The sequence below is a fragment of the Vulpes lagopus genome, chromosome 4, assembly GCF_018345385.1.
Source record: "Vulpes lagopus strain Blue_001 chromosome 4, ASM1834538v1, whole genome shotgun sequence".
In the NCBI taxonomy this organism is placed as follows: Eukaryota; Metazoa; Chordata; class Mammalia; order Carnivora; family Canidae; genus Vulpes; species Vulpes lagopus.
Genome location: NC_054827.1, coordinates 63,226,630 through 63,252,168, shown reverse-complemented (window position 1 = coordinate 63,252,168; position 25,539 = coordinate 63,226,630). Strand labels below are relative to the sequence as shown.

General features: G+C 38.5%; 1 long non-coding RNA gene across 1 annotated transcript in view; it reads left to right on the top strand.

Annotated features, from left to right (window-relative positions):
• Positions 1-25,539, top strand: part of LOC121489230 — a 173,678-nt gene that overhangs the window by 76,107 nt on the left and 72,032 nt on the right. The gene's annotated exons all lie outside the window — the stretch shown is intronic.

Here is a 25,539-nt window from a genome sequence, read left to right as displayed (position 1 = left end):
AATCATGGTTCAACAATTATACATTAGGCCAACCTTGCAACATCAGTTTTCAGTATGGCCACACATTAATGAAAGTTCTTTCACGGAAAATTTTTATGTTATGTTAAGAAAAAGATCTATTTGTATAGGATTATTCTATTAATAATTTTGGGTGTCCTATTAACCTCAATTATCCCATTTAAATATTAAAAATTTATGTTTAAATAAGCAATACATTCACATATAAAAAAATTTGGAAGTTATAAAATATATATACAGTGAAAAGTGAGCTTCTTACTCATCTCTACGGCAACTACTCTTACTAAGGTTTTTTTTTTATCCTTCTGGAGATGTCCTATGCATGTATATACAAATAAGAAATCCATCCACTTTTATACACAAATGGCTGCATGATATGTTACATTTTTACACCTTGCTTTTTTGTGTAACAGTTTATCTTGGAGATCTCTTCATATTCAGCTGCTTTATTGGCGGATATAATATTCCATCACAATTCTTAAATACACAAAGGACCCTCTGATCTTTTAAGACATATTTAAAATGAAAATACATTTCTTTTCCTGGTAATCAGAATACATAATGGTTTATCTTCCTATTCTAATTTAGTATATTTTGCGGGAAAATTAACAGTGTGCTTATTTATGCAAATACATGAAAATGCCATGTGGTTTCCAGTACTGACGCTTTCTAGTTAAGTGGCTTTGGACATGTTACTCTCTGAATATAAGTTTTTTTCATTTGTAAAAAGGGATAGTACATCTGAAAGGATTGTTGGAAAGATTAAATAAACTTGTGATCATGACCCACTGTAGCTTATTACATGGCACATAGTGCTATGTCTAGAACATTTACATCTGTGTTTACCTGTGTATCTATAGCTCTATGTTTATATCTAGATGCGTATCTGTGTTCATAGCTAAAGGATTGTGCTCGCTTCGGCAGCACATATACATAGCTAAAGGATTGCCCGTATCTTTACTGTATGAAATTAAAATTGAGGCATCTGAGTGGCTCAGTCAGTTACGCGTCTGCCTTCAGCTCAGGTTATGATCCTGGATCCTGGGAAAGAGCCCAGTGTCAGGCTCTCTGCTTAGTGGGGAGTCTGCTTCTCCCATCTCTGCCCTTCCCTCTGCTTGTGTTCTCTCTCTTGCTTACTCTTTCTCTCAAATAAATAGATAACATCTTTTTAAAAAAAAGAAAAATTAAAATTAAGATGACTACCTCATCTATAACCAACCCCATGTTTCTGTATTTTCTGTGATTTTTCTTCATAGCGCTTACTGACATAAGTGACATAGCATACCTGACATTATATTATACGTTTTTTTACTGTTTCCACTAGGATTATATTATACGTTTTTTTACTGTTTCCACTAGGATAAGCTCTAAGAAAGCAAAGACCTTGTCTATCTTATTTACCACTGTGTCCTACACAGCCTAGAATTATGCCTGACGTGTAATAGGTACTCAGTAAGTACTTGCTGAATGAATGAATGAATAAATGAATGAATGAATTTAATAAATATTTATTGAATGTCTATCTTACATTGAACTTGACTCTTACAATTTAAATGTACATTGAATACTTACTTATTATCCTTTTAAATATAGGTGCATGCTGTGTGATAGGATCTTAGAAGCAGAGCAATATGATGTGCTTGATGTACACTGTCACAGCTTCTAGTCAAATGAAATAATTAGTATTTGTTAGAATCAGATTGCAGCAAGTGAAAGAGATCTGAATGATCAGGGTACAGGTTCTTCAGTTCACAACTAAAAAGAATTCAGCCTGAGGAGCAAAGCTTGAATTAAAAAATGAGGTTTGACTCAGATACTTTCTACCATATTAATTTGCCTCTTAATCACCTACTGTGTATTCAATGCTTTACAAACCACTGTGGGAATCTACGGTTATGAAGTAATGTTTCTGTCCTCAGGAGCCTTATTTGAAAAGGTAGTTCTAGCACGTGTCAACTGTTAGAGAATACTATAGGAGATAGCATGGTGCTAAAAGCTGGAAGATACAGTAAACTAATTCAGAGATAGATCAGGAAAGGCATCATGGGAGCATGGAACTTCAGCTAGGCCATGAAGAATGAACTAATTTAGATGGAAAATTTGGGAGAAATATTACAGATTGGGGAGACACATGGAGAACATGTGGGGATGAACATGAGCATTTATGAATCATAAAGACAGGGACGCTAATGACACATTGCAGAAGCACATGATAGGTAAGCAGCAGGAAATACTGTTGGGAGGGGATGTCAAGCAAGTAAAACAAATGACTTTTGCAACTTTTATTTCTCTGTGATGTAAGAATTGAGACTTTTTATTTTAAAAATGAACTGGTGAGGGGCACCTAAGTGGTGCAGTCACTTGAGCGTCCAACTCTTGATTTCAGCTCAGGTTGTGATCTTGCATCGGCACTCTAATCTCAACCTGTCAAAACTGATCTCCTCTTCTTTCCCGTGCTTCTTTTCCACCTTACTTTCACCACCACAAACCTGAGAGTCAACTAAGACTTCTCTTTTTTCCTCTCTCACTATTGAACCAGTCTTTATTTATTTGTTATTTTCTAATTTTTTTTTTTTAAGCAACCTCCATGGCCAGTGTAGGGCTTGAACTTACAACCCTGACACCAAGGGTCACATGTTCTCCCGAATGAGCCAGCCTTGCACCGTGTATCAGTCCTTAAGTCTCATCAATTTATATCTCAACACATGATCAATTTTATTTGTATCCCCACTGGCACTGATTTAGTCTTGGTTTATAGGATTACTATATTAATGCAACAGCTTTCCAACCAAACTCTTGTTTTGAGTAGTGCTTTTCTAAATTGTCCTTAAGGTATTGTCAGTTTCTAAGAAGCAAAACTGTCATGTCCCTCTTATGCGTAAAATATTTTATTTGTTCCCCATCTCCTTCAATAAAAATTCAAATTTCTTGGCATGGTAATAATAAGCTCTTGGTGATTTGGCTCTATCCTGCTTTCTACCTTGCCTTTTATTTATTTAATAAGTAAAGAATATGTGCCAAGTTCTCTGCTAGGCAGTGGAGAAACAGAGAGAGTGGGATGCAGTCCCTGTCTCTAAGGAATAGGGTAGAATGACATAAAAAGAAATGTTTCCAAATGGGGTAGCAGATACAATACCAAGAGCCTGGTGCAGGCTAGGCTCTGTAGTCTAATTTCAAGCTGGGCACACAAAGATACATAAAATTGGCAACTCAAAGAGCTGAATCAGGTCAGAAGATGTATTATTTTCCTGTGGCTGCTGTACAAATTACCATGAACATGGTGGCACCAAACCACACAAATTAGGGCACTTGGCTGGCTCAGTCAGAGGATCGTGTGACTCTTAATCTAAGGGTGGAGAGTTTGAGCCCCATGTGGGGTGTAGAGATTACTTAAAAATAAAATCGTGAAAAAAAAATTAAAAGAAAAAACAAAAAAAACAAGTCCGGTGTCCATAAATTTAAAATCAGTTTCACTGGGCTAAAGTCAAGGTGTTACAGAGTTGGTTCCTTCTGATGGCTTTAGGGGAGAAGCCATTTTCTTGCCTTTTCTAACTTCTGAGACTGCCTGCATTTCTTGGCTCCCGACCCATTCCTCACACCTGTTCAGCCTCTTGCTTCCATTATCTCCTGTTTCCCATCTGTAGTCAGATCTCCTCACCCTCTCTCCCCCCTGTTCTAAGAACAATTGGGGTTGCATTTAGGGTTCACACAAAAAATCCGGGATAATCTCCACATCTCGGTGTAACATATGTACAGGTTCCAGGGGTTTGCAATGGGAAAACTCAGGCCATCATTCAGCCTACCACAAGGTAGGCTGATTTTTGCCTACAAAGTGGTAATTAAAAAAACAAACAAACACCACAAGCTCGCTGACAATGAAAACTTTTAGGGTATTACATGCAAATCCAGATTTCTGTCCTCTTCTGAGACCTCCATGGGCCTGCACTCCCCTTGGCTGCTGGAGGCCAGTGCCTTCCCCAGTCCGCTCAGCACCCCCTGCCTCTTACTGCTCTGCACTGATGTGGCTTTGTCATCTGTACTGACCTGGGAACCTCTACCCTAAAATCTGGTTTTTGTCCATAAGTCTCCACCTTCGTAGATACTCACCCCTCCTCCTAGGGTTCTCTTCTTCATTCTCCCTCCTCTTCAATCACCCAGCTACTCCTACTCATCCGTACAGAATGAGTAAAAGGGTCTTTCTCTGGGAACCCTTCCCCACATCTCCTGTTGATGTGAGATAGCACCTCTAGCACTGGTGTTGTAACATTTGGCTTTTGCTCCATTTGTTATCTCCCCAGAGGCAGAGTCTGAGTCCTTTTTCTGATGTTAGCACATCATTGACAGGAGGAGCTCAATAAATGTTTGTGGAATGCATAAATGGGATGGATGAAACTGGTGATACTATTGACGGACACATTTGATGTAAAGTAAAAAAATGCTATTAGAAGGAGAGTTTTCAGGGACACCTGGGTGGTCAGTCCATTAAGCATCTGACTTGGGCTCTGGTCAGGATCCAAAGGTCCTGGGATCAAGCCTACATTGGGCTCCCTGCTCAGTGGGCAGCCTGCTTCTCCTTCTGCCTGCCTTCACCCCCTGCTTGTGTTCTCTCTCTCTCTCTCTCTCTCTCTCTCTCTCTAAGAAACAAATATCTAAAAAAAAACTTAGGGTTTTCAGCTTATAAAACAAGATAGTTTAGATTTTCCAATATAGAGCAGCTTTGTAGAAAGACTAGGTGGGGCCAGATACTTCTGAATGAGAAAAGATTTGAATCCAGGGAAAGTGTTGGAGAATTTGGAGAGGAATGGGGCAGAGTCAGGGCCAGGGCAAGTGGGAAGCCCTGAGGCAAAGCTCAGTGCTCTGAACTTGTTTTGTCCAGTAAGACCTGGTCAAACTCTGCTTTGCATCAGGGCCTGTGGACAGATCTACAAATCGGAACATCAGAAGCTGTGCTGTCTGGTATCATTTCAATTCTAGCATGGCTAAAGTGCTCGAAAGAGGCACAAGTTCGAATAATAAAATTGGTAAAATCTTGTGGAAGATGCAGGCAGGGAAGATGGAAAGCTTACCTGGGTCATGTATTATTCATGCTTCACCCGGAGAACAATGAGGCTGAACTTGGCTTTTACTACTGCTTCTGATACAAAGTGATTAGTTTTAATTTAGACCAGTGCACATGCTTATGTAACACACTAAATTCTATTTGGATATTAGCATTTTTGTTTTGACCAGTCCAATTTGAGACGATTTACTTGAGGTTATGGAATTGTTTCTTCCTAATGAATGCATTAGAATTGAATATTAAGATATATGGAAGACTTCTTCCTAGTCCTCACAGTTAATCAAATAAAGTAATTTTTGTCTCTGATGCGGAACCAGAGATGAATGACTCTTTGAACTAAAATTAGTTTAAAATGAAACAGTCATCTGAAGAGCAGAAATATACCCATCCTTTGCTAATATTTATTACAAGAGAACATTCTTGTTTTCCATTGTTGACCATAGAGGTGCTGACTACCCATACAGCAAAACTGAACTTAAGTCACAAGTTGAGTCTCTAAAGTTGGCAAAGGTGGTTCAGCTGTTTCCCCACAACTAAGAATATAAGCTATATAATGTTAGGTAGGAACAATTGAATATCAGATCTGTTGATCCTAATAATCACTTGAATTTAGCCATAGACAGCCTGCTCAATTTTTGCTGATTAGCATATGCCACAGGGGTTTTTGAGTCCAGAATTTTTAAAAAAATTTTCTTTATATTCTGCTTGTTTTCAAGTTATAGGGAGAAGTCGTTATGGATCCCTTATAAAGCTTATTTGAAAACTCTTGGTACCTGTATGCATATTAGATTCATTTACTTATTGTTTTGCATTCTCAAGAAGAAAGTTGACTAAAGTAGAGAAAATGGTCATTCCTCCTGTGTGATACCAGTGTTCTATTTCTATAGGGAAAATTGAAAAATGACTGCAGTAATTTAAAAGACAACTGGGCGAATTATTTTTCAGTTAACCAAGATATAACAGTAGAACTATAACGTTAAAAATGCTGATTTTAATATTAAGTATTAACCTTTAATCTTATGATCAAGACTTAATTTAGATTCTCAAGCAATTAGAAAATAACACCACTAAATGCCTTTAAGCCTCTAGTGATCATAGACATTGCAAACCTCCCTTTGTATAAAATGAATCCCAATAAAATGAGTCCCAGGTGTTTTTCAAGAATTCTTGTGATGGCTTGGATCTGAAGAAAAGTTTTAACTTCTATATTTTGTTTTTGTTTGTGTTTTTAATATTTTATTTATTTGAGACAGAGTGCAAGAACAAGCAAGGGGAGTAGAAGAAGGGGAGAGAGAAGCAGACTCCTTTCTGAGCAAGGATCCCGATGTAGGGCTTGATCCTGGGACCCTGGGATCATGACCTGAACCCAAGGCAGAAACTCAACCAACTGAGCCACCCAGGTGCCCCCTAACTTCTACATTTTTAAACACCAAACGATTTAAAATAAGATTGCACCTTTTTTTCACCTTGATATGCATTTTTGAATTAAAGATGTATATTTATATCAAACAGTGATTGTAGAAGTAATTGTATATCCAAACACATGCTGTCTATGCTGTCAACTTGTCTACTTTTTTTTTTTTTCCTGAAATGACAGGAAACCCAGACCCTAATATTTGGAGATAATCTTTATGTCTTAATTGTATTTTCAATATGAACAGAAATAAAATGGATTTAGGAAATTTGAAATGTAATATTCTCTCCCCGGTTGTAAGGATGAAGTCTCTTATCTGTCAAAGTGACATTTCTTAAAAACCCTTTTTGATAGAATACAGGAAACAACAATCTATATTTTTTGGGACAAGAATGACAGAGGCCACTTTTTAGTTGCCCTCAGTCTGGCTCGAGCCACCAGTGGCATGTGTTCTTCTATTTTTTGTAGGTGTTTCCTGTCTTGCCATTTCAAGTGCATTTTCTCATAGCGCAAAGTGGAATGCTCTCCCTCCTTTCTGTCTCAGGAGTTACTGTGGTCATGTCCCTTCCTCATGCTTCATGAGAAGCACTGGCTTTCCCCGGCTAATCAGAAGAGCTGGAGGTCTACAACATGCTTAGCCCCACCTGAATGAGTTGGCCTTAGTAATCATGCCTTCCCATCTCCCTCACGTTTCCCATTCCCACACTCTGACAACCGAAGCTCATCAGATGACAGATGGCCATTAGGATATTGATTCTGAAAGACTGGTGGCACCTATACTTGAAAGATTTTGATGTGGTCAGATTCGGAAGTTCTTTCCTTTGTCTGACATTTTTTGCTTTACCTTCTCACGTCATACTTTCTCAATAGGAGAGGAAATTCAGTGGTAACTTCTATTTCCTCTCATAATCAATTCTAAGAATATTCCTTTTGTTTGCTTACTACGTGAAGATTCTTGGAAGAAAACTGCTATGTGCTTGTAAAAGCCATGAAACATTTTTATTTACTTATTTATTTTTGGATTTGTGAAGAGATTTACCAAATTGAATGGCTCTCAGAATGAGATTGAACAAGTTTGCCTGGAGAAGAAAACCAAGAAAATGTCAGAAAGCACTGTAATTCTTCTGAAGCTTTAAAAACTCTGCAAGTTCGATTTCAGATTTTAGAGGGGGCAAAAACTAGAGTGGGAAAATGTGGTTGTGCTCAGTTCAGTGGGTTTCAGCTCAAAGTTACTCTTGTTTAATCTCTTTGGACCAGAGAGAAATCCTTCTTGCCTAGCTTGAAGAGTTTTTTTTTTTTTTTAAGATTTTATTTATTTATTTGAGAGAACGAGTGGGCGAGCACACCTGTGAGCTGGGAAGTAGAAGAAAGAGCAGAGGAGGGAGATGTGCACACTCCATGCTGAGTGCAGAGCCTGATATGGGGCTGGATCTCACGACCCTGAGATCGTGACCTGCGCTGAAATCAAGAGTCAGACGCTCAACAGACTGAGCCACCGAGGCACCCCTAGCTTGAGGAGTTTTGATAGTACAGCAAATATACAGACTGTGATATCTGAAAACATGTGAAGTGCTCATAAGGAATTCGGTGGCTTTGATACACTGAGATGCCTACTCAGGAGAAGCATCGGGAGGGTCTAACAACCTGTGGAGGGTTAGCCACACTGAGAATTACCTTAGGGAGAAACACCACACCTTATAATGTAGTAGTATAAAAACTATATTCTCTTCTTACTCTGAAGGAAAAAATCCTGAATTTTAAATTTGCATGGGAGAGAAAATTGCCTGGGAGAGAAGAAGCAACATCTATGTCTTCTATAGAGTAGAGCCTGTTTATGGTGGATGTAGTTTACTCATTCACTTACTCCATCTATAAACATTTATTGAACAACTAGTTGTATATGTGCCAAGTATCGTAATTTATAGGTAACTAAGGCATCATACTTCTCAAAGAGGGATTCAGATTGAAGGAGGAGGGACAAAAAATCAAATAATTATAACTGCTTAGATGAACTGCTCAGAGAATAAAGTGACTAATGTTTGTTCAGACATGCCAAATGTAATTCTTTTTTTTAAAAATTTTTTAAAGACTTATTTATTCATGATAGACAGAGAGAGAGAGAGAGAGAGAGAGAGAGAGGCAGAGACACAGGCAGAGGGAGAAGCAGGATCCATGCCGGGAGTCTGATGCGGGACTCGATCCCGGGACTCCAGGATTGCGCCCTGGGCCGAAGGCAGGTGCTAAACTGCTGAGCTACCCAGGGATCCCCGCCAGATATAATTCTATGACAAGTCACACTCTGCAGACCTTCCTATATCGTTTCTGTATGGATATCATAGGTAATGTTGTAGGCTTCCTGGCAAGGACTTCACATACGGCCACAGATTATAGGTGCATGATACGTTCTGGAGACAGGCAGTGCACTACCCACATAGACCAAATGTGGTGACCCTGTGCTTAGGAGGGATGATTACGGAGTAAACAACTTATATTAGGTAGAAGAAAAGAGGGAACTATGAGGTGAAGCAATTTTTTCTTGTTTCAAAATAAAGTCCTCTGCATAATAATAGAGAAAAGCTCCTTTTTATGATAGCAACAGGTATTTAAGAATAAAGGAATGTCTAAAACTTATGCAAGGTAAACCTTAAAACACTTTTGAAAGACACAAACATGAACTTGAACAAATGCAAAGTATATTCTCTATGCTTGAATAGGAAAACATGACATTCTCCCTACGTGACTTTATTAATGTGAAACAACTCCAATTAAAACACCACCAGGCTTTACTATGGAGTTAGAATAGTTGACCCTAAAGTTCATATGGAAAAACAAACATGTAAGAATTGCAGGGGGGAAGAACACTAAAGACACAAAAAATGAGGGGGGACTACTCTTACCAGGCATTAAAACATAATACGAATTTCCTATAATTAAAGCAGTAGGTACCCGTACGCGAATATACAGGCAAGAAAAGAATAGAAAGTCCAGACAGACATCTAAGTTCATACAGAAATCCAGGATATGATAAAGGTAACATCTCTAATCACTGAGTCAAAGATGAACTTAGGTAGCCATCTGGGAAAAGATAAAATGAGGTATTACAGTATACACAAGAATTAATGTCAAGTTCATCAGAGATCAAAGGGTAAAATTCTTATAATTTAAGTACAAAGAAATATGGGTGAATACATCTTTAATCTTCATGTGGGAAAATCTAATTATGACTCAAAATCTAGAGACAGTAAAAAAGAGAGGGATAAATTTAACTATAAAAATCAGTATTTTTTTCCCCTCAATTCTTCTGTGCTATTCCTACTAAAGACACTTCATCTGAATTTAGTCATAAGGAATCATTAGACAAACCTAAGTTGAGAGACATTCTACAAAATAACTGGTCAATATTGTTTTAAAGTGCCAAGATCATGAAATTCACTGAGAGAATGAGTCTCCTTCTACATTGAAGGGATGTGATAATTCAATAGAACATGTAATTCTGGGCTAGATCTTTTTTTCTTTAAAGGACATTTTTGGTACAATGGGCGGAACCCTGAATGAAGTTTGATGATTAGATGGTGGTAATATATCAGTGTTAGTTTCCTGAATTTGACGCTGTGTATTGGATAGAGAAGAGACTTTCCTTGTTTGTAGGAAAATTACACTAATACTTGGAATAATGAGGCATCATGTCAACAAGTCACACTCAGAGGGTTTGGGGAAAAGCAAAACATCTTTGTATTTGCAACTGTTTAGTAAGTTTGAGATTTTATGTATGTGTGTGTGTATAATGATATATAATATATATATATATATTGATAAAACGATTAATTTCATAGAAAAAATTAAATTACCAAAACTGATCTTAGAAGAGATTTGAAAATTCAAACAAAAATTACCAGAGAAGTGTGGAAAGCTGTCAAAAGGCAACCCCCAAAACATTTTTTGGGTTCAGATGTTCTCACAGGCAAATTTTATTTAGCTCCTAAAAGTCAGATCTTTCCAATGCTAATTGTTACAGAATATAGAAGGAGAACTAAAGCTTCCAATTCCTTTTATAAAATGAGAAAACATTGATACCAGAACCCAAATATGACAGCAAAAAAAATAAAGGAAAGCAGAAAAGAAAATGATAGGTCAGTCTTTCTTGTGACTATCTATGCGGTTAAGGCAAATAAAACATTAATAAACAAAACTTGGCAGCACATTAAAAGGATAATAAATCATGACCAGTAGCATTTTATCTAGAAGTATAGGAATAATTCACCATCAGAAAAAACTATTAATAAAATTTATCATAATAATCAAAATGGAAAAATTACATGATTACCTTCCTAGATGCTGAAAATATTTGATAATAGTCAACATCCATTCTTTATTAAATAATAAATAAAACAGGAATCAGATATGTTTTATCATGTTTCTTTTTTTTAAAGATTTTATTTATTCATGAGACAGAGAGAGTGAGGCAGAGGCACTGGCAGAGCGAAAAGCAGGCTCCATGCAGGCAGCCCGACATGGGACTCGATCCTGGGTCTCCAGGATCACGCCCTGGGCTGAAGGGGGCGCTAAACCGCTGAGCCACCTGGGCTGCCCGCATTTTATCATGTTAAGGAAGAATTCACCTCCATCTTCAAGTGACATCATATTAATTTAAGATTGTGTATGGGGCGCCTGGGTGGCTCCGTCAGTTAGGCATCTGCCTTCAGCCCAGGTCATGATCTCCTTAGATCCTTGTCTTGGGATCGAGCCCCGTGTTGGGCTCCATGCTCAGTGTGGAGTCTGCTTGTCCCTCTCTCTCTGCCCCTCTCCTGCTTGGGCTCTTTCTCTTCTGTCTCAAATAAAATCTTAAAAAAAAAAAGAAATAAATAAAAGATTGTACACTGGAAATGGTCCGTAAGTGACAAACAAGGATATCCCTATTTAGTATTGTTCCAGGAGTCCTGGTAAACACCATTAGATAAGACTAAGGAACTAAATTTTTTAAAAAATTGATAAAAAGGAGGTAAAAAGTATTGTTACTTCTAGGTAATGTAATTATACATATGGAAAATTATCAAAGAAGCAAATGAAAAACTATATAAACTGAGTGAATTCAGTCAGGCATTAGGATTCACAATCATAGGAAAAGAAGTAACCCTTCACAGATACAGGTAAGCAGTGTTGAAAAACCCAACTGCTGGTGAAGGGCTTCAGCATTTCCAGTAATATCTTTGGGATCTTTTTCTCTATTATGTGGATACACTTCAGAGGTGAGATACCCGAGCCCATTACTGTTTTGCTGTGGGGTAATCAGACTTTTCTCTCCCGTAACTTAGGATTTTCTCTGTGATTTTAATATTGTCAGCTGCACTCTGATGTGTTTATATGTGCATTGGTTTTACTGTCCCCAGGACAATGGCGTATCCCTTTTATTTGTGACCTCATGTCTTTTTACAGCTGGAGAATCTAAACCATTTTTTTTTTCCCTAAACCACTTTTTATTTAAATATTGCCTCTCCCCATTGTCTCTAGTCTTTATTCCTAAAATTTCAATTAGATATTGGATCTGATCTTTTTACTCCCCATGTCTCTTATTATCTCATTCATCTTTTCAGTCTCTCTCTCTTTCTTTTTTTATCTTTTCTGTCTCTATTGTTGCTTTTGAATTATCAGTGAGATTCCTAGATCTGTCTCCCAGTTCATTACTTCTTCTTAGCATGTATTTAGTTTATTCAGCTTGTGTATTGAGGCTTTAAAAATGTTTTTAATTGCACTTATTTATAGATTAAAAATTGTAAGTAATATTTTAAGTGAAATTTTAATGTGTGAGTCAAAGGAGAAATATTTCACACAGCTCGAAACTGTTGTATGGACCAGAAGTCTCTAAACATTTTTTTAGGTATGAATAAATAGCCATGATAGCATTGATTTGTTGCTCTCTAATATGCCACTTGTTTAACATTTTCCTGTCTTTGATAACTGAGGTTATTTCAAATTTCTGCTAATGTAAATAATTTTGAAATGAATGTCTTTATGCATGAGATTCTTCATTTTCGATTACTTTCTTAGGAACTATTGAACCAAAAATATGTAGTTTTAACATCATCAATGCTTATTGTCAAAATGATCTCTAAAGGGATGAGCTGATTAAAATGTGGTAGCTTGCATCAGACTGCCATTTCAGCAGCATTGAGTATTTTAATTTTGTTTAATTTTTTTGCTGATTTAAATGGTGAAAACAATATCTTCTTTTTAAAAATTTGCATTATTGGATTACTGGTAGTATTGAACATTTTCCCCAAGTTTGCTTACTGGCTATATTTATTGTTTTGAGGTTTGTCTTTAATTTCATTTTGTACTTCATTTATTAGATCTTTCTGTTTTTCCTATTGATGTGTATCACTCCTTTCATAATACTGATATAAACCCGTCATCATTTCTGTGGCAGTTTTTCTTCTAGCCTGTGCTTTTATTAATCTATAAGTTGCTTTGAATGTATTCATTCTGCTTGAAACAAAACCAACCCTTTGTTCATTTTAGTCAGCTTAAAACTGAGGAATACATTTTCTTCATGGAGATGGAGAAACTGCAGTACTGATATCAGGAATGTGCTTCAAAATGGCCTGTAATGCTGTGTTTCTGAGGAGTGGAGATTACAGTGATGTGCTCAAAAGAAAGCTGCATTGCTGCAGCAAAGGACGAGGAAGGGCTGTCTGCCCAATGGTCATTATGGCCAGTATATTGTGGAGTTATTATATGCTCAGCACACAAACCCAAGCTGGCTTGAGTAACTTATTTCTGAAGCATATTCACATAATCAAGCAAAATTCCCCAAGGAATCATTGGATGTGCTGACAAGTCTGCCTGCAGTTAGGTTTCAAAACGTAAACCGTGGAAATGCACACACATTGAGCTTGAGCCTTTCCTTGTTCAGGCAATATGGGCTTAATTACGAAATATGCAGTTAGACCACCTCCGTTTTAAGAGTAGCCGTGAGGATCCACAGGTATGGGAGATATATTCAAGCAGGTGTTAGTGTCTGAATACAGAGAGTGTCACAGATTAAACAGGGGACATGGGTTGCCTGGGTGGCTCAGTGTCTGTCTTCGGTTCAGGGTGTTACCCTGAGGTTCCATCCTGAGGTTCCACGATCGAGTCCCGGATTGGGCTGCCTGCATGGAGCCTGCTTCTCCCTCTGCCTATGTCTGCCTGCCTCTCTCTGTTTCTCTCATGAATAAATAAATAAAATCTTTATAAATAAATAAATAAACAGGGGACATAACTAGGGAAAACCATTACCATATTTCACGTGGTAATCAACATTATTCAACTTGGAGTCAATTGGTGTCCAAACAGCCAAACCTGAGTCATTGCCAAGTGGCTGAAGCTGCTGTGGCCAGCATCACCACTGGTAGTAGTGTAAAATTACATCTTTTTAAATGTAAATTCCCTTCCTCTTCCTGGTAGAGTTGCTTAGGTTTATCCTCAGGGGAGGTTTATTTGGGGGGAGGGTGGTGGGGAGCTTTAAATGCAAATCTAATTGTCTCTGCCATTCTGAGTCTTTCTGCCAATGCAGGTTGACTCAGAACTCGTCTTTTGCTACGTGCAGGAGTGCAGGAGCCACTGCTCTTCCTACTGCTCAGTAAGCCCCAGTGACCCTCTCCAGGGCCCCACACAGTCTCCCTATATACTTGCACAGACAGTCACAAATCAAAAGAAACCAGAGCCCCATCCTCATCCTTTTTATTTCTGAAAGCTAACTGGAGTGATGAATTTTATTTCTGACTTCTTACACGGAGCCACAAGATTTATTTTCCACTGCTTGGCTTCCACTTCTCAATAAAAGCAGTTAAGCTGACCACGGTAATCAGGTCTTTTCACTAGCAATAAAGCACAAATATCACAGGTTTGAGTTCATTTTTAAAAGCACAATTTTAAAACCTTTAGAAAGTTGATGGTTGGAGCCTGGAGGTATAATGACCTCTCCTTTCAAATCAACATTAGACCCAGATTGTATTTCCAAATGGAAAGGCTGCTGGGCCACAAAACGTGACCTTTGGCTGGGTGACTACTTGTTACCTTGTCAGCTTCCGTGCTGCCTGCCATTAGGAAGAACTACCAAGTAATAAACTATTTACAGCCCACACTTATCTATCCCCTACAGGGCACTTTCTGAGGAGGGGAAAAAAGGCAATTGATTTTCTCTATTCGATAGTCATCATCTCATACTTAGGTCATCTAACTGCCTAGTACTGCTTATGTTCAATTCTCAGGGTACCTTATATAACAAGGGCTTATTTATTTTTTTGTGTGTGTGACAGATTTTAAAAGCCTCATGCTTTTGTACAACATAGAAATATACCTAAAACCATAGACAAATGAGGTGCAGAGACAAGGAAGACAGAAAGAGGCTTTCCTGTCATAAAGGATCTTATTTGAACCACACTATAAAAGATATGTCTAAATTCTCTCCCCATCCTCTCCAAACATTTTTATTCTGATGAACTAATAATTATCTTGGACTGTGAAAATTCCTTTTGGGAAATGTTTTCTTCTTCTTTTTTTTAAATAAATTCACTTAGTCTCCAAATCTTGATGTTCATGGTTGAAGAATAAGGCAGTTCTTTGCACCTGTAAGATTACTTAATTCTAAAAAGTAGATTCTAGGGGCTCCTAGGTGGTCAGTCAGTTAAGCTTTTGACTCTTGATTTCAACTCAAGTCATGATCTCAGGGTTGTGAGACAGAGCCCCACAGTGAGCTCTGTGCTGGGTGTAGAGCCTACTTAAGATTTCCTCTCTCAAAAAAAAAAAAAAAAAAAAAAAGATTTCCTCTCTCCCTCTGCCCCTCCCCATTTACACTCTAAAAAAAAAAAAGTAGATTTGAATAACATGTAACAAGAAACTTCAACTTTTATGGTTAGTTTATATGATAGAACAAACTTTCAAGCAAGGAAGCCATTGTAATACTATTAAAAAAGAAGAATTGTATATAAATGTTTCAGCAGGTATTTTCTGAAGATCTAATATTCACCAGCATCAGGGCTGTCTGGGCGCCATAGATACCTGGAAGTCTAAGATATGGTTCTTATCTTCAGGTCTCATAGCCTTGCTGGAGAGATAAGATGTGTAAAAATGGTTTATACCAAGTAGAGACCAACACAGCACGTATTCACGTAGGGACAGTAGACAGAACTGGACTGCTAAGATGAGTCCTACAGTTTAGGTAAAGGTGGATGTGAGCTGAGCCATCAAGTACAGTGAATGAGGCTTATGAGAGAGGCAGAAAGCAAGCTCCCCTCACTAGTCTATAGGACCTCATGTTTTGTGGAAGATATGTTTAGAGAGAAGAGTGGTAAGAGGTTATAGAGGAGAAGAAATATGAGCTTGAACTTGGACGTATATCCTTGGGAAAATGCCTTTTATTTTGGGCCTTTAGATCAGTAGTCTTTAGTAGGGTGCATACGTATCGGGAGTTGCACAAGACAATTCATTGGGATGTGGAAAGAAAATAACAGAACTTTGGTTTATATTTGTGTTTATGAATATAAATGCTGTGTTGCATCCTTCAAATAGTTCAATTTCTTTAATATTATACATAACACACTGGTGTGTGTGAACGTAATTTATAAAGATATATATATATATACACACACACGTATATATATCTATATATAGAGAGATATATAAAGATTATTTATTTATTCCTGAGAGACAGAGAGAGAGGCAGAGACATAGGCAGAGGGAGAAGCAGGCTCTCTGCAGGAGCCTGATGTGGGACTTGATTTCAGATCCTGGGATCACACCCTGAGTCAAAGGCGGATAGATGCTCAACTGCTGAGCCACCCAGGCGTCTCTCAAACATTTTTTTCTGATAGAAGTGAATAATCAAAGACCTTTGGAGATCATTGCTTTACATCATTTTCTTTACCATAATGATTTCTGCCATTTATTGAGTATTTAATATGTGCCAGGGACAATATTAAGTGCTTTATTTCACAATGTTATTAAGTCTAACCTGCACAATAAACTGTATAAGGTAGGTAATGTATATGATCCCATTTTATGGTATTTGAGACTCAGATAGGTAAAGTAACTTGCCCAAAGCCACTCAGAAGGTAAATGGTAGAACCACGTTCAGACCCCAACCTGCTGACTGACTCCAGAGCCTATGAAATATGTATTCATTGTTTTGGTCTGACAAAGCCTTGTCAGATCTTGCTTGATACAAGTAGTTTGGATTTTTTACCCTCTCATTTATGAAGTAAAGTTGAACTGTTTTCATAATAATAGTTTACACTCAGAATCCACATGGTAGGAGGCTTCCAGAATATATATATTTTTAAGATTTTATTTATTTATGCATGAGAGACAGAGAGAGAGAGAGAGGCAGAGACACAAGCAGAGGGAGAAGCAGGCTCCTCACATGGAGCCCAATGCAGGACTTGATCCCAGGACCTGGGATCATGCCCTGAGCCGAAGGCAGATGCTCAGCCGCTGAGCACCCAGGTGCCCCAGAAACTTTTCCTTTTTAAAGAGAGAGAGAGAGCATGCATGTGAATGCATGAACAGTTGGGAGGGGCAGAGAATCTTAAGCAGACTTCATGCTGAACGTGTAGCCTAACACAGGGCTTGATGGGGCTTGATCTTGTGACCCTGAGATCATGACCTGAGCCAAAATCAAGAGTCAGATGCTTAACTGAGTCACCAGGTACCCCAGCTCTCAGAATTTTTGAAAGTATTTTTATTGTATGTATGGTGTGCCAACACTATAGAGTAATTCCTTACAACCAGTAAATACAGTTGACCCTCTAGAACCATGTGGGTCCCTTATATATGGATTTTTTTGAGAAATACAGTACAGCATTATAAATTTATTTTCCTTGTGGTTTTCTTAATAGCATTTTCTTTCCTCTAGCTTACTTTATTGTAGGAATACAGTATATATTACATATAACAAAAAATATGTGTTAATCAGCTATGCCATTTGATAAGGCTTTGTGTTAACAGTAGGCTATTAATAGGTGAGTTTTGGGGGAGTCAAAAGTTATACATGGATTTTTGTCTCTATAGGAAGGGGATGGTGTCAGCACCACTAATCCTTGTGTTGTTCAGGGGCCAACAGTATTTCTGTTAATTTGTCCACTAGTCCTCCAAATTCCTTTCTTTTTTTTTTTTTAAGATTTTATTTTATTTACTCATGAGAGATAGAGAGAGAGAGAAAGAGAGAGAGAGAGAGAGGCAGAGACACAGGCAGAGGGAGAAGCAGGCTCCATGCAGGGAGCCCCATGTGGGACTCCATCCTGGGTCTCCAGGATCACGCTGTGGGCTACAGGCGGCGCTAAACCACTGCGCCACCGGGGCTGCCCTCCTCCAAATTCTTTAGGCATTTTTGAGACAGAATTAAAAAGTGATTTAGCTATATATGTCATATGTTTAGCAGCCGGGAGAGGGCACCATCTACATAGACTTAAAGGCATGTGGCCAGACCTCCATAGTTACTTGAAGGTAGAACTATATGGAACATAAAACCAGAGAAGAGTAGAGAGAAGCCAAAGGTTAGATTTTGTTGTGTGGAATCCTCTGTGAGGATAGGAGTGGACTCTTCCCACTTTTCTGTGCTGCCTAGGACGGCATTGACTGAAAACTATTGAAATCCCAGGGTGTTGGGGACTTGCTGCAGGGCCCTCTCCCTTGCTCATCTTTGCAGGGCTGGAGATCCAAGGCACTTGTCAATTTCCACCACTTTGCATGTAACGGCAACTGGGAGCTTTAGCACCTTGTACACAGATGCAGGACACAGATACAGGATGGTCCAGGATTGATCCAGCTATAGGGCTAATTGACCTGAATGAAGACTCTGAAGACAGAAAGTCTTCCTGTCTACTGAACTACTTACAGTCTACTGAAGACTTTCTGTCTTAGGAGTCTTCAGTAACAGAACATATTAGAGTCCAGTGTCCTCTCTAACGTATTTACATCTTCTGTGCTGGCATGGAAGTCCCTGGCATGTCTAAAATCATGTATAGTAGGTTCATATATGTAATGTTGGAATAAATACAACCACAGATATATCTAAGGCAAAGATACTGAGTTTGTGACTTTAAAGAAAAGGTGGCACGAGTCCATGTTTGCTAGAAAAATTGCCTAACAGCACCTCTTGACTGCCTAGTTAATGGCCAGGCTTTGGCAAATTGTAGTAATTTACACCACTTTCACCATTAGAAGGTCCATATTATTATTATTATTTTTAAAGATTTTATTTATGTATTCATGAGAGATAGAGGCAGAGACACAGTCAGAGAGAAGCAGGCTCCTCGCAGGGAGCCCGATGCAGGACTCGATCTCAGGACCCTGGGATCACACCCTGAGCTAAAGGCAGAGGCTCAAACACTGAGCCCCCCGGGTGTCCCAAGAAGGTCCATGCTATAACAACACGCTAGAGCACAGTGATTTTTTTGGAAAGTTGATTCTGCTGGTATTTATCTGTGAGGTCAAGGCAAATTACTGAACTTCTCTCAGTGTGTTTTCCATTTGTGAAATGGTTAACATAATAGTTCCTAATTTGTAGGTTGTTGATAGAATTAAATAAAATAATATGTTTCAAATGCTTACCTCCGGGTGCCTGGGTGGTGCAGTTTGTTAAGCGTCTGACTCTTGGCTTTGGTCATGATCTCAGAGTCCCATGTTGGGCTCCACACTCAGCATGGAGTCTGCTCAAGATTCTCTTCTCCCTCTGCCCCTCCTGCTGGTGCTGTCTCTCTCAGTCTCTCTCAAATAAATAAAATCTTTTTTTTTTTTAATAAATAAAGTCTTTTATTTAAATATTTTTTTATTTTATTTATTTATGATAGTCATACAGAGAGAAAGAGAGAGAGGCAGAGACACAGGCAGAGGGAGAAGCAGGCTCCATGCACCGGGAGCCTGATGTGGGATTCGATCCCGGGTCTCCAGGATCCCGCCCTGGGCCAAAGGCAGGCGCCAAACCGCTGCGCCACCCAGGGATCCCTAAATAAAGTCTTCTAAAAAATTTTTAAAAATGCTTATCTCGGGGGATCCCTGGGTGGCACAGTGGTTTGGCACCTGCCTTTGGCCCAGGGCGGGATCCTGGAGACCCGGGATCGAATCCCACATCAGGCTCCCGGTGCATGGAGCCTGCTTCTCCCTCTGCCTGTGTCTCTGCCTCTCTCTCTCTCTGTGACTATCATAAATAAATAAAAAAATTAAAAAATGCTTATCTCAGTGCCTGTCTTATGCTAAATGCCCAATAAATATTAGGTATTGTTGCAGTTATTTAAAAGACTTCTGAGTGGCCTCTTGTGCCTGTTAGACCCTATTCTTCAGGGAGTGGGAGCTTTGTCTTTGGAGCTGGAAGTTTTGCCCCAGTGGTGGTGAACTGATGTGGAGCCAGGGGTTTGAAAGGGATAGGCCAACTTTACTGAAGACTTCCTGTATGCCAGGCAGTGTTGTAAGTGCTGGGGCTCTAAGCAAAACAGATACTGTTCCTTCCATCATAGAATTTAAGAGATTGATGAGGAAGGAAAAGCATAAGAATTGATGGAATCAGTGCCTGATTCAATCAGGAAAGTTGTCCTTGAGGAAGTAACATTTGAAATGGAATCCAAAGATTTAATAAAACAGTTTACTGAAAGAGATGCCACAGGAGGTAGTCAGCAGATGCCAGAGACCTCAGGCAGGAGAAAGAATAGTGTGACCTGAAGGAAAGCCATTGTGAATGGAGTACAAGTTAAAAATAGAACTACCCGGCAGCCTGTGGGCCTCAGTGGTTTAGCGCCACCTTCAGCCCAGGGCCTTCAGCCCAGGGCATGATCCTGGAGACCTGGGATTGAGTCCAGTGTCGGGCTGCCTGAATGGAGCCTGCTTATCCCTCTGCCTGTGTCTCTGCCTCTCTCTCTCTCTCTCTGTGCCTCTCGTGAATAAATAAATAAAATCTTAAAAAAAAAAAAAGAACTACCTTGTGACCCAGCAATTGCACCACTAGATATTTACCCAAAGGACACAAAAATACAGATTTTATAGCAGCATTATCAACAATAGCCAAACCATGGAAAGAGCCTAAAGGTCTATTGACTGATGAATGGATACACACACACACACACACACACACACACACACACACACAGAATGGAATATTACTAAGCCATCAAAATGAATGAAATCTTGTTATTTGCAACAGATAGGGATAGAGTGTATTATGCTATGCAAAATAAGTCAGTCAGAGAAAGACAAATACCATATTATTTTACTCCTATGTGGAATTTAAGAAACAAAACAGATGAACAGGGGAAGGGGCAAAAAAGGGAAAAAAAAAGGAGAGGGAGGCAAACCGTAATAGACTCTTAACTATAGAGAACAAACTGAGTGTTGATGGAGGGAACGGGTGGGAGGAGGTTAGATGGGTGATGGGCATTAAGGAGGGCACTTGTGATGAGCACAGGGTGTTACGTGTTAAGTGTTTAATCACTAAATTCTACTCCTGAAATCAACATTATACTGTATGTTTACTAGAATTTAAATAAAAACTTTAAAAATGCATTATGTAACTATTAAAAAAGTGAAACATGTATTGGAAAAAATCTGAATTGGAAAAAATGTCAAAATGGTAATGGTTGCAGTTGTAGGCTACCCTAATAACTAATTCTCCTCAGGCTGTTCACTAAATTTTATTTTATTTTATTTATTTTATTTTATTTTATTTTATTTTATTTTATTTTATTTTATTTATTTATTCATGAGAGACACACACACACAGAGAGAGAGAGAGAGGCAGAGACACAGGCAGAGGGCGAAACAGGCTCCATGCAGGGAGCCTGACATGGGACTCGATCCCAGGTCTCCAGGATCATGCCCTGGGCTGAAGGCGGCGCTAAACCGCTGACCCACCGGGGCTGCCCACTAAATTTTATTATTAATGTATTATTTTTATTATTTTTGCCTGGGAATAACTTCTGAGTGGCCTGGACAGAGAGAAGTGGAAAGCTGGGGGAAGAGTCTGCTGGGGGGAGCCGTTCAGGAGCTCCTGGCCCATTAACCTCTCCCTTTTAGGTTCTTACCTTCCTGTAGTATCTGCTTCCCTCTTTTTTTTTTTTTAGTCTTCCAGAAAATTCTCAAAATCTCTCCTCCTTTGATGTGATACAGATTTGTTCCTTTTTTTGAATTGAAGTATAGTTGATGTACAGTGTTTTTTTAATATATATATATATATATATATACAGTGTTAGGTTCAGGTCTGCAACACAGTGATTTGACAATTCTGTACAGTGTGTAATGCTCACCACAATCAGTATAGTTACCGTCTGTCACTAGATTTATTCCTTTACTGCATGAATGGGGTCTAAAGAGAGAGAGAAGAAGTAAGTACTTGTTCTAAATTTGCTACTTGAGCCAGAAATCCCAATTTGATTCTTGAAATATAGAAGAAGTGTATTGTATTCCTATAGAATGTTTAATGTTTGAATAAGAGATTTAACTATTTTGCTAATGTCAAGTAGTAAATTGACACTTACTAATGTCAATTACTAATGTCACTTAGATTGGGAAACTTTGGCCTAAGACAGAGCTTCTTGCACTGAACTTAAGCTGAGAAAATCTATTGTATAACCCTGACTGGCCTGGTCTTTTGATGAAGTTTTAACTATGGCATGCAGGTAAATGCCTTTTGTAAAATATAAAATGCTGACTAAGCACACAGTTGTAAAACACTCGTCAGACCCAGACTCAGATAAAATGGAAAACTTCATAGGAAGCAAAAGGATAAAAGGAGTAGATGGAAGAGGGTAATGAATTCATTGAATCAGCTAGTAGAACTTTTTGTATCAGAAAAATGAACACATTTTCCATAAACATTTAATTTCCATTTGAACGTTGCTATTGAGTTTGCTATAATTACCTCTTGAGGGAAATGGTTCTACTTTCTGACTGTAATTAGCTCCAGGAATATTTTCCCAATTTCAGTTTCAGTTTGCCCTTTGCTCTTGCTTTACTGTTCTTCATGCCTCTTCAATCTAAAGTCTGTTTTCCTCTCAAGTCAGGCACTTTTTTTTCAAGTGTTTTTCTACCTGAAATGTCGTTTCTTTAATCTAAATAAATCAGATCTCTTGACCTCTTTTTGGTAGCTTTCTTCTCCTATTAGCAACTGTTTTTATTTGTTTCTAGAATTTAAGGTATCTCTCAATATTTTATCTGCCAAATTCAGTTTTCACATACTATATAAATGTCTCTTTTATCCAGATATAAAATAGCACCCTAACCATTTCATAGTGAAAACCCTTTGCATCACCTTTCAAATCACAATTGGGTGAACTTTTCTTTAATAGACACTCATATTGTAATTAATACATTTGTAGATATATCTTTGGGGGTGGGCTCTGAAGGCAATTTTGAAAATCATGTGCTATTTTTCACTGCCTTACATAAGGTTTTTGCACTGTCAACTCATAGATTCTGCAAATGTTACTTTATCAGTTGATAAACCCACAGCTATTCATGCAGACTCTGCACCCAGTCATTCATTTGTTCGACACCAATATGTGCCACATGCTGTTTTAGCTACTCTGAAGCAATAGTGGATGAAAAACAAACTTGATCCCTGCTCTGTGGAGTTAGGAATCTGGTAGGGGAAAACATTTCAAATGTGATAAGTGCTAGGAAGGAAAAGCATGCAATTAACTCTAATGGGACAAGAGGTGTTCAGGAAAGCTGCTTGGGATCACAGATGCCATATGCAAATACATTTATTTGAGCGTAAATGATATTTGAGAAGTATCTGGAGCTTCAGCAGCAATAGTTTTTTTTTTTTTTTAAGACTTATTGGAGCTCCTGGGTGGCTCGGTCAAGCAGCTGGCTCTTGATTTCTGCTCAGGTCATGATCCTAGGGTCATGGGATCAGGCCCCACATCAGACTTCACACTCAGCATGGAATCTCTTCAGGATTCTCTCTTCCTCTGCTCCTCCCCCCTTGTTCTATCATTTTAGAAAGAGAGAGAGAACGTGAGTGAGTACATGAGTGGAGAGGAGGAGCAGAGGGAGAGAGAGAACTTCCAGGAGATTCCCTTTGGAGCAGGGCTCAGTCCCACGACTCCTGAGATCATGATCCAGCCAAAGTCATACTCTTGACCCATTGAGCTGCCTAGGTGCCCCAGCAATAGTATTTTTTTTAATTTATTGAAATATAATTCATATAATACACAAATCACCCATTTAAAGTGTATAAACCAACAGCTTTTGGTATGCTACATTAATTTTTAATTGTAGTTTTATATATATATATAAATATTGTTATATATATAAGACCATAAAATTTGCCATGTTAATGATTCTTAATGGTATAATTAGTGACACTAATTACATTTGTACATTAATACAGTGTTATGCACCCATCACCACAAAAACCTTTCATCAGTCACCCTAAACTGAAACTCTATATTTGTTAGGCAGTAATTCCTAGTTCCCCTCCCCCACCCCTGGTAACCTCTATTCTAAATTTTGTCTCTATGAATTTGCCTATTCTAAGTACCTCATATTTGGAATCATACAGGATTTGTCTTTTTATGTCTGGCTTGTTTCACTTAGATAACGTGTTCAGAGTTTATTAATGTTGAAGTGTGTATCAGAACTTCATTTTTATAGCTGAATAGTATTTCATTGTGTGTATTTACAATACACCACATTCTATCAGTTCATTTGTTCATGGATGCTTGAGTCATTCCCATCTTCAGCTCTTGTGAACAATGCTACAATAAACATTGATGTGTATCTGTTTGAGTTCCTGTTTTCTGTGCTATTGAGTAAACATCTAGGAGTGGAATTACTGGATCATATGGTAATTCTATGTCTATCTTTTTGAAGAACCATCAAACTCTTTTCTATGGTGGCTACACCATTTTATATACTCATCTTGAATATATGAGTGTTCCAGTTTCTTTCTGTTCTCGCCAACACCTGTTATTATCACTTAAAAAAATCATAACCATCCTAGGAGGGATGAAGTGAACCTATTTTTAACTTTTGGAGAAACCGCCAGACTGTTTTCCAAAGTGGTTATACCATTTTACATTCCTGCCAGCAGTGTATGAAGGTTTCAGTTTCTGCATGTCCTTGCTAACACTTGTTATTACTGGATGATTTGATTCTAGCCATCCTGGGTGGTATGAAGTAATACCTCAGCATGATTTAAATGTGCATTTCCTTGGGGAGCCTGGCTAGCTCTGTCAGTGGAGTGTGCGACTCTTAATCTCACCAGTGTGGATTCAAGCCCCATGTTGGGTGTAGAGATTACTTAGTGAAATCTTTAAAAAAAAAATTAATATGCAGTTCTTTTTTTTACATTTGCATTTCTTGATGGCTGATAATCATCTTTTCATGTGCTTATTGGCCTCTTGTTTGTCTTTGAAGAAATGTCTATGCAGATCCTTTGCCCATTTTTATTTTTTATTTTTATTTTTTTAAATTTCTTTTAGTTTATTTATGATAGTCACACAGAAAGCGAGAGAGAGAGAGAGAGAGGCAGAGACACAGGCAGAGGGAGAAGCAGGCTCCATGCACCGGGAACCCGACGTGGGACTCGATCCCGGGTCTCCAGGATGGCGCCCTGGGCCAAAGGCAGGTGCCGAACCGCTGCGCCACCCAGGGATCCCCTTTGCCCATTTTTAAATTAGCTTGAATCATAGAAGTTCTAATAGTAGTATTTTTTTTTTAAGATTTACTTATTTATTTGAGAGATTGTGAGAGAGCAGAGGTGGGCAGATGGAAAGAGAATCTCAAGCAGACTTCATGTGCTTATTGGCCTCTTGTTTGTCTTTGAAGAAATGTCTATGCAGATCCTTTGCCCATTTTTAAATTAGCTTGAATCATAGAAGTTCTAATAGCAGTATTTTTTTTAAGATTTATTTATTTATTTGAGAGATTGTGAGAGAGCAGAGGTGGGCAGATGGAAAGAGAATCTCAAACAGACTCCCTGCAGCACTCGATCTCAGGACTCTGAGATCACCACCTGAGCCAAAACCAAGAGTCAGGTGATTCACTGACTGAGCCACTCAGTCACTTTTAACAATAT